Source organism: Rhinolophus sinicus, linkage group LG12 (assembly GCF_036562045.2).
Source record: "Rhinolophus sinicus isolate RSC01 linkage group LG12, ASM3656204v1, whole genome shotgun sequence".
NCBI classification, from domain to species: Eukaryota; Metazoa; Chordata; class Mammalia; order Chiroptera; family Rhinolophidae; genus Rhinolophus; species Rhinolophus sinicus.
Window position 1 is genome coordinate 30,646,935 of NC_133761.1, and position 9,141 is coordinate 30,656,075.

The window sequence follows — 9,141 nt, forward strand, 5'->3', positions numbered from 1 at the left end:
ACTGCTGAATAGTACTCCATTGTGTATATATACCACAATTTATTTATCCATTTATCTATCGAAGGACATTTTGGTTGTTTCCATGTTTTGGCCATCGTAAATAAAGCTGCAATGAACATTGGAGCACACGTGTCTTTATGGATAAATGTTTTCAGATTTTTTTGGTAGATACTTTTGTGGTTCCAGGAGAGGGATTGCTGGATCATACGGTAATTCTATTCATAATTATTTGAGGAAACTCCATACTGCCTTCCATAGTAGCTACACCAGTCTGCATTCCCATCAACAGTGGATGAAGGTTCCTTTTTCGCCACAACCTCTCCAACACTTGTCACTATTTGTCTTGTTGATGATAGCCATTCTGACCTGGGTGAGGTGATATCTCATTGTGGTTTTTATTTGCTTTTCTCTGATGATTGGTGATGTTGAGCATTTTTTCATGTGTCTATTTGCCATTTGTATGTCCTCTTTGGAGAAATGTCTCTTCAGGTCCTCTGCCCATTTTTCAATTGGGTTGTTTGTTTTTTTGTTGTTGAGTTGCATGAGTTCCTATATATATTTCGGAGGCACTGTTTGCAAAAATCTTCTCCCATTCAGTTGGTTGCCTCTTTATTTTGTTGATGGTTTCTATTGTTGTGCAGAAGCTTTTAAGTTTGATATAGTCCCATTCATTTATTTCAGCTTTTACTTCCCTTGCCTTTGGAGTCAAATTCATGAAACGCTCTTTGAACCCAAGGTCCATAAGTTTAGTACCTATGTTTTCTTCTATGCAGTTTATTGTTTCAAGTCTTATGCTTAAGTCTTTGATCCATTTTGAATTAATTTTGGTACATGGTGACAGATAGCAGTCCAGTTTTATTCTTTTGCATGTGGCTTTTCAATTCCCCCAGCATCATTTATTGGAGAGGCTGTCTTTTCTCCATTGTATGCTTTTTGCTTCTTTGTCAAGAATTATCTGTCCATATTTATGTGGTTTTATTTATGAATTCTTAATTATACTCCATTGGTCTACATGTCTTTTTTTTCTGCCAATACCATGCTGTTTTGATTATTGTAGCCCTGTAGTACAAGCCAAAGTCAGGAAGTGTGATACCTCCATTATTGTTCTTTTTTCTTAAGATTGCTTTGGCTATTCAGGGTCTTTTGTGGTTCCAAACAAATCTGGTGATTTTTTTTGTTCTATTTCTTTAAAAAACGCCATTGGGATTTTGATTGGGATTGCATTAAATCTGTATATTGCTTTGGGTAATATGGCCATTTAACTATGTTGATTCTTCCAGTCCATGAGCATGGAATGTGTTTCCATTTCTTTGTGTCTTCTTCAATTTCTTTTAAATATGTCTTGTAGATTTCAGCATATAGGTCTTTCTCATCCTTGGTTAAGTTTATGCCTAGGTATTTTATTCTTCTTGCTGCAATTGCAAAAGGAATTGTTTTTTATTTTTTATTTCTTTTTCTGAGATTTCATTGTTAGTATATAGGAATGCTAATGTATATAGGACTTTTGTACATTGATTTTGTAGCCAGCAACTTTACTGTATTCATTGATTGTTTCTAATAGCTTTTTGGTGGAGTCTTTAGGGTTTTCTATATATAGCATCATGTCATCTGCAAAGAGTGACAATTTAACTTTTTCATTCCCAATTTGGATGCCTTTTATTTCTTTGTCTTGCCTGATTGCTCTGGCGAGGACTTGCAACACTATGTTGAAAAGCAGAAGTGATACGGGACAGCCCTGTCATGTTCCTGAATGTAGAGCAAAGGGCTTCAGTTTTTCACCGTTAATTATGAGAATAGCTGAGGGTTTGTCATATATGGTCTTCATTATGTTAAGGTATTTTCCTTCTATACCTATTTTATTAAGTGTTTTAATCATAAATGGATATTGTATCTTGTCAAATGCTTTTTCTGCATTAATTGATATAATCGTATGATTTTTGTCCTTTATTTTGTTTATATGATGTATTACTTTGATGGATTTGCGTATGTCGAACCATCCTTGTGCCCCTGAAGTGACCCCAACTTGGTCATGATGAACAATATATTTTTTTTAAATTTTATTTTATTAAATTTATTGGGGTGACAATTGTTAGTAAAATTACATAGATTTCAGGTGTACAATTCTGTATTACATCATCTATAAATCCCATTGTGTGTTCATCACCCAGAGTCAGTTCTCCTTCCATCACCATATATTCGATCCCCCTTACCCTCATCTCCCACCCCCCACCCCCCGCCCCCCTTACCCTCTGGCAACCACTAAACTATTGTCTGTGTCTATGAGTTTCTGTTTTTCATTTGTTTGTCTTGTTCTTTTGTTGTTTTTGGTTTATATACCACATATCAGTGAAATCACATGGTTCTCTGCTTTTCTGTCTGACTTGTTTCGCTCAGCATTACTCTCTCAAGATCCATCCATGTTGTCACAAATGTTGCTATATCATCTTTTCTTACTGCTGAATAGTATTCCATTGTGTATATATACCACAACTTCTTTATCCATTCATCTATCGAAGGACATTTTGGTTGTTTCCATGTCTTGGCCACCGTAAACAAAGCTGCAATGAACATTGGAGCACACGTGTCTTTATCTCTAAATGTTTTCAGATTTTTGGGTAGATACCCAGGAGAGGATTGCTGGGTCATATGGCAATTCTATTCGTAATTCTTTGAGGAACCTCCACACTGCCTTCCATAACGGCTGCACCAGTCTGCATTCCCACCAACAGTGTATGAGGGTTCCTTTTTCTCCACAACCTCTCCAACATTTGTTACTATTTGTCTTGTTGATGATAGCCATTCTGACTGGGGTGAGGTGATATCTCATTGTGGTTTTGATTTGCATTTCTCTGATGATTAGTGATGTTGAGCATTTTTTTCATATGTCTATTTGCCATTTGTATGTCCTCTTTGGAGAAATGTCTCTTCAAGTCCTCTGCCCATTTTTCAATTGGGTTGTTTGTTTTTTTGTTGTTGAGTTGCATGAGTTCCTTGTATATTCTGGATACTAGCCCCTTATCGGAGGCACTGTTTGCAAAAATCTTCTCCCATTCAGTTGGTGGCCTCTTTATTTTGTCAATGGTTTCTTTTGCTGTGCAGAAGCTTTTAAGTTTCATATAGTCCCATTCGTTTATTTTAGCTTTTACTTCCATTGCCTTTGGAGTCAAGTTCATAAAATGCTCTTTGAACCCAAGGTCCATAAGTTTAGTACCTATGTTTTCTTCTATGCAGTTTATTGTGTCAGGTCTTATGCTTAAGTCTTTGATCCATTTTGAATTAACTTTGGTACATGGTGACAAATAGCAGTCCAGTTTCATTCTTTTGCACGTGGCTATCCAATTCTCCCAGCACCATTTATTGAAGAGGCTGTCTTTGCTCCATTGTATGTTTTAGCTTCTTTGTCAAAAATTATCTGTCCATATTTATGTGGTTTTATTTCTGGGTTCTCAATTCTATTCCATTGGTCTATGTGTCTGTTTTTCTGCCAATACCATGCTGTTTTGATTATTGTAGCCCTGTAGTACAAGCCAAAGTCAGGAAGTGTGATACCTCCATTATTGTTCTTTTTCCTTAAGATTGCTTTGGCTATTCGGGGTCTTTTGTGGTTCCAAACAAATCTGATGATTTTTGTTCTATTTCTTTAAAATATGCCATTGGGATTTTGATGGGGATTGCATTGAATCTGTATATTGCTTTGGGTAATATGGCCATTTTAACTATGTTGATTCTTCCAATCCATGAGCACGGAATGTCTTTCCATTTCTTTGTGTCTTCTTCAATTTCTTTCAAAAATGTCTTATAGTTTTCAGCATATAGGTCTTTCACATCCTTGGTTAAGTTTATTCCTAGGTATTTTATTCTTTTTGCTGCAATTGCAAAAGGAATTGTTTTTTGTATTTCTTTTTCTGAGATTTCATTGTTAGTATATAGGAAGGCAATGGACTTTTGTGCGTTGATTTTGTAGCCGCAACTTTACTGTATTCGTTGATTGTTTCTAATAGCTTTTTGGTGGAGTCTTTAGGGTTTTCTATATATAGCATCATGTCATCTGCAAAGAGTGATAATTTAACTTCTTCATTCCCAATTTGGATGCCTTTTATTTCTTTCTCTTGCCTGATTGCTCTGGCAAGGACTTCCAACACTATGTTGAAAAGCAGAGGTGATAGGGGACATCCCTGTCGTGTTCCTGAACGTAGAGCAAAGGGCTTCAGTTTTTCCATTAATTATGAGATTAGCAGAGGGCTTGTCATATATGGCCTTTATTATGTTAAGGTATTTTCCTTCTATACCCATTTTATTAAGTGTTTTAATCATAAATGGATGTTGTATCTTGTCAAATGCTTTTTCTGCATCAATTGATATAATCATATGATTTTTGTCCTTTATTTTGTTTATGTGATGTATCACATTGATGGATTTGCGATGTTGAACCATCCTTGTGCCCCGGGATGAACCCCACTTGGTCGTGATGAATAATCTTTTTAATGCATTGTTGTATTCGATTTGCTAGAATTTTATTTAGGATTTTTGCATCGGTATTCATTAGAGATATTGGTCTGTAGTTTTCTTTTTTGTGCTGTCCTTACCAGGTTTTGGTATCAGGGTAATGTTGGCCTCATAAAATGAGTTAGGGAGTACTGTCTCTTCTTCAATTTTTGGAAGAGTTTGTGCAGAATTGGTATTAGATCCTCTTTGAAGGTTTGGTAGAATTCACTAGTGAAGCCATCTGGTCCCGGACTTTTGCTTTTGGGAAGGTTTTGGATGACTGATTCAATTTCGTTACTGGTGATCGGTCTGTTTAGATTTTCCAGTTCTTCATGGTTCAGCCTTGGAAGGCTATATGTTTCTAAGAACTTGTCCATTTCTTCTAGGTTGTTGAATTTGGTGGCATATAGTCCTTCATAGTATTCTTGGATGATCCTTTGTATTTCTGTGGTGTCCGTGATAACTTCCCCTTTTACGTTTCTGATTTTGTTAATCAGTGTCTTCTCTTTTTATCTTAGTAAGTCTAGCCAAGGGTTTGTCAATTTTGTTAATCTTTTCAAAGAACCAGCTCTTTGTCACATTAATTTTTTCTATTGTCTTTTTGTTCTCTATTTCATTTAGTTCTGCTCTAATTTTTATTATTTCCTTTCTTCTGCTGACCTTGGGTTTTACTTGTTCTTCTTTTTCTAGTTCTTTAAGGTGTAACATGAGGTTATTTATTTGGGAGTTTTCTTGTTTCTTGAGATAGGCCTGTAATGAGATAAATTTCCTCTTAAAACTGCTTTCGCTGCATCCCAAAAATTTTGGTAGGATGTATTTTCATTGTCATTTGTTTCTATGTATCTTTTGATCTCTCCTCTAATTTCTTCTTTGACCCAGTCCTTCTTTAAAAGTATGTTGTTTAATCTCCATGTATTTGTGTTTTTCCGCTTTCTTTTTACAGTTGATATCCAATTTCAAAGCCTTGTGATCAGAGAATATGCATGGTATGATTTCAATCTTCTTAAATTTGTTGAGACTGATTTTATGTCCCAATATATGGTCTATCCTTGAGAATGTTCCATGTACACTAGAAAAGAATGTATAGTCTGATGTTTTAGGATGAAGTGCTCTATAAATGTCAATTATGTCCATTTCATCTAATGTGTCATTTAGGGCTACTATTTCGTTATTTATTTTCTGTTTGGATGATCTATCCATAGCTGTCAATGATGTATTTAAGTCCCCTAGTATAATTGTGTTTTGGTCAATTTCTCCCTTTAGTTCTGTTAGTAGTTGCTTGGTGTATTTCGGTGCTCCCTGATTGGGGGCATAAATATTGATGACTGTTATGTCTTCTTGTTGTACAGTCCCTTCACCATTATGAAATGTCCATCTTTGTCTCTTGTTATCTTTTTCACCTTGAAGTCTGTTTCATCTGATATCATTATGGCTACACCTGATTTTCTCTGGGTACCATTTGCTTGGAGTGTCAATTTCCACCCTTTCACTTTGAGTCTATGCTTGTCCTTGTAGCTGAGATGTGTCTCTTGGAGACAGCATATGGTTGGGTTTAGTTTTTTGATCCAATCTGCTACTCTGTGCCTTTTTATTGGTGAGTTCAGTCCATTTACATTTAGGGTGATTATTGATATGTGAGGATTTCCTGTCATTCTATCTTTAGTTTTCTGGTAAGGCTGTGTCTCCATTGTTTCTTTGCCTTTTTGTTGTTGTCTATTATTTCTGTGTGGTGGTATTCTATGATGTTTCCCTCTGTTTCTTCTTTTATTTCAGTATATATTTCAATTCTGGATTTATTTTGAGTGGTTACCCTTAAGTTTATGTAAAAGAAAGTTTGATATTTAGAGTATTCCATTTTCTTCAGCACGCTTACTTTCTCCATTCCCATATTCTGGTTCAGGCCTTTACTCTCCCCTTTTTGAGTTTTGGTTGCCACAAATTGTCCCTGTTGATGGTGGTCGAATAACCTCCTTTAGTATTTCTTGTAGTGCAGGTCGTGTATTAGAAAATTCCCTCAGCTTCTGTATGTCTGGAAAGGTCTTTATTCCTCCTTCATATCTAAAGGATATCTTTGCTGGATATATTATTCTTGGATCATGATTTCTCTCTTTCAATAGTTTGAATATTTGGTTCCACTCCCTCCTGGCTTGTAGAGTTTCTGCTGAAAAATCTGATGATAATCTAATGGGCTTTCCTTTGTAAGTTACCGTCTTCTTTTCCCTGGCTGCCTTGAGGATTCTTTCTTTGTCGTTGATTTTAGACAGCTTCAATACAATGTGCCTTGGAGAAGGCCTGTTGGGATTGAGGTAACTAGGTGTTCTATTTGCTTCTTGGATTCGAGGGTCCAGTTCTGTCCACAAATTTGGGAAGTTCTCATCGACAATTTGTTTGAATATATTCTCTGTTCCTTCTCTCTTTCTTCTCCTTCTGGTATGCCCATTATTCTTATATTGCTCTTTCTGATGGAGTCAGAAAGTTCTTGTAGAGTTCTTTCATTTCTTTTAAGTCTCAAGTCTCTTTCTTCTTCAATTTGTGTCATTTCCAGGTTTCTATCTTCGATGTCACTGATTCTTTCCTCCATCTGGTCAACTCTACTACCTAAGCTGGTTATTTCATTCTTAATTTCTTCTATTGAGTTCTTAATCTCCAGAAATTCTATTTGGTTCTTTTTTAAGATTTCAATCTCTTTCGTAAAATGCTCATGCTGTTCTTTGATTGAGTTTCTGAGTTCATTTAACTGCCTATCTGTGTTTTCTTGTATCTCGTTGAGTTTTTTCAGAACTGCAATCTTGAATTCTCTGTCATTTAAGTCACATATTTCTGTATCTTTAAGTGCCTTCTCTGGAGATTTTTCACTTTCTTTCTGAGCTATCTTGTTGCCTTGGTTATTCATGGCGATTACTGGTTTACTATTTCTCTTCCTAGACATCTACAGGAGTGACTTCTGCAACAGGTTGATAGGAAGCGGTCTTTCGTGTTTTCCAGTACTTGTTGGTAGAATGTTTTATTATTTCTCCAACTGCAACTTATTTTTCTTCTCCCACACGGTAGTGCTATGTTTTCTCTGCACTATTCCTGCTTCTCACACAATGGGGGGATTCCCTGGGAGACGGGCTTCTCCTCTGTTAATAGTTCGTCTAGGTCACAGGGCGCAGTGTCCCGGTGGGTATGCGGAGAGCTTTTGATGTTCCAAAGCTCTTCCAGCTCCTGATTCAGAGCCCGTATGTTTCAGCAGTTCTGTTTACTCCTGCAGGGATCCACCCAGATAGGTGGGGTCAGGGGCGGGGTGAGTTGTGAGAGGTGGCCCAGAGCAATGGCGGCAACCACCACCGCAGCCGGTCCTTCTTCCACGGCTCCCTCCCCTTTGCCGGAACTAGTTGGGCTGTGAATTTGTGTCTGCGGCCCACAGTTCTCAAAACAGCAGATTTTCTGTTGTTTTGATCTGACACTGCTACTGTTTCGCTTCTAGCACCGGGCAGGTGGGGGTGGGGCGAGCTCTGGGAGGGGTGGGAGGGGGCGGCTAGTCTCAGTGCCTAAGGCTCCGTTCTCTGCTCGGCAGTGCGGCTTAAACTACCATTTTCAGCCTTTTTCCCTCAGTCTTTTCTCCGAGGTCTCTGCCGTGAGCGTTGGGTTCAGCCGTGGTATATGCTGTCCCCTCAGCCCTGTGGGCCACAAGCGGAGCCCTAGCAGTCCAAGTTCTTCCCTGTCCCGCAGCTGCGGTAGTTCCGGGAAGCAGCGAGCTCGGCGCACTGAGCGAGGTCTGCGTCCTGCGCCCGCGCGCTCCGTCTCCGTCTCCGCGCACTTCTCCCTTTCCTCCTCCCTCCACTCGCGCGAATCTCCCACCTGTAGGTGATTTCAGTCGGTAGTGGGCCTCTTCGTCTTGCCTGTCTGCTGTGCAGGGAGTCCTTTGTGGAGTTTTTGTTGTTTGATTCGTTGTAAATTCCAGGGGAGTTTTACAGAGGCTCACCTCATGCCGCCATTTTTCCGGAAGTCGAACAATATTTTTAATCCATTGTTGCCTTTGATTTGCTAGAATTTTGTTTAGGATTTTTGCATCTGTATTCATCAGAGATACTGGTTTGTAGTTCTCTTTTTTTGTGTTGTCCTGACCAGGTTTGGTATCAGGGTAATGTTGGCCTCATAAAATGAGTTAGGGAGTACTGTCTCTTCTTCAAATTTTTGGAAGAGTTTGAGCAGGATTGGTATTAGATCCTCTTTGAAGGTTTGGTAGAATTCAGTAGTGAAACCATCTAGTCCCGGATTTTTGCTTTTGGGAAGGTTTTGGATGACTGATTCAATTTCGTTACTGGTGATTGGTCTGTTTACATTTTCCAGTTCTTCATGGTTCAGCCTACGAGTGCTATATGTTTCTAAGAACTTGTCCATTTCTTCTAAGTTGTTGAATTTGGTGGCATATAATCCTTCATAGTATTCTTGGATGATCCTTTGTATTTCTGTGGCATCCGTGATAACGTCCCCTTTTTCATTTCTGATTTTGTTTATTAGTGTCTTCTCTCTTTTTATGCTAGTGAGCCTAGCCAAAGGTTTGTCAATTTTGTTAATCTTTTGAAAGAACCAGTTCTTTGTCACATTGATTTTTTTCTATTGTCTTTTTGCTCTCTATTTCATTTAGTTCTGCTCTCATTTTTATTATTT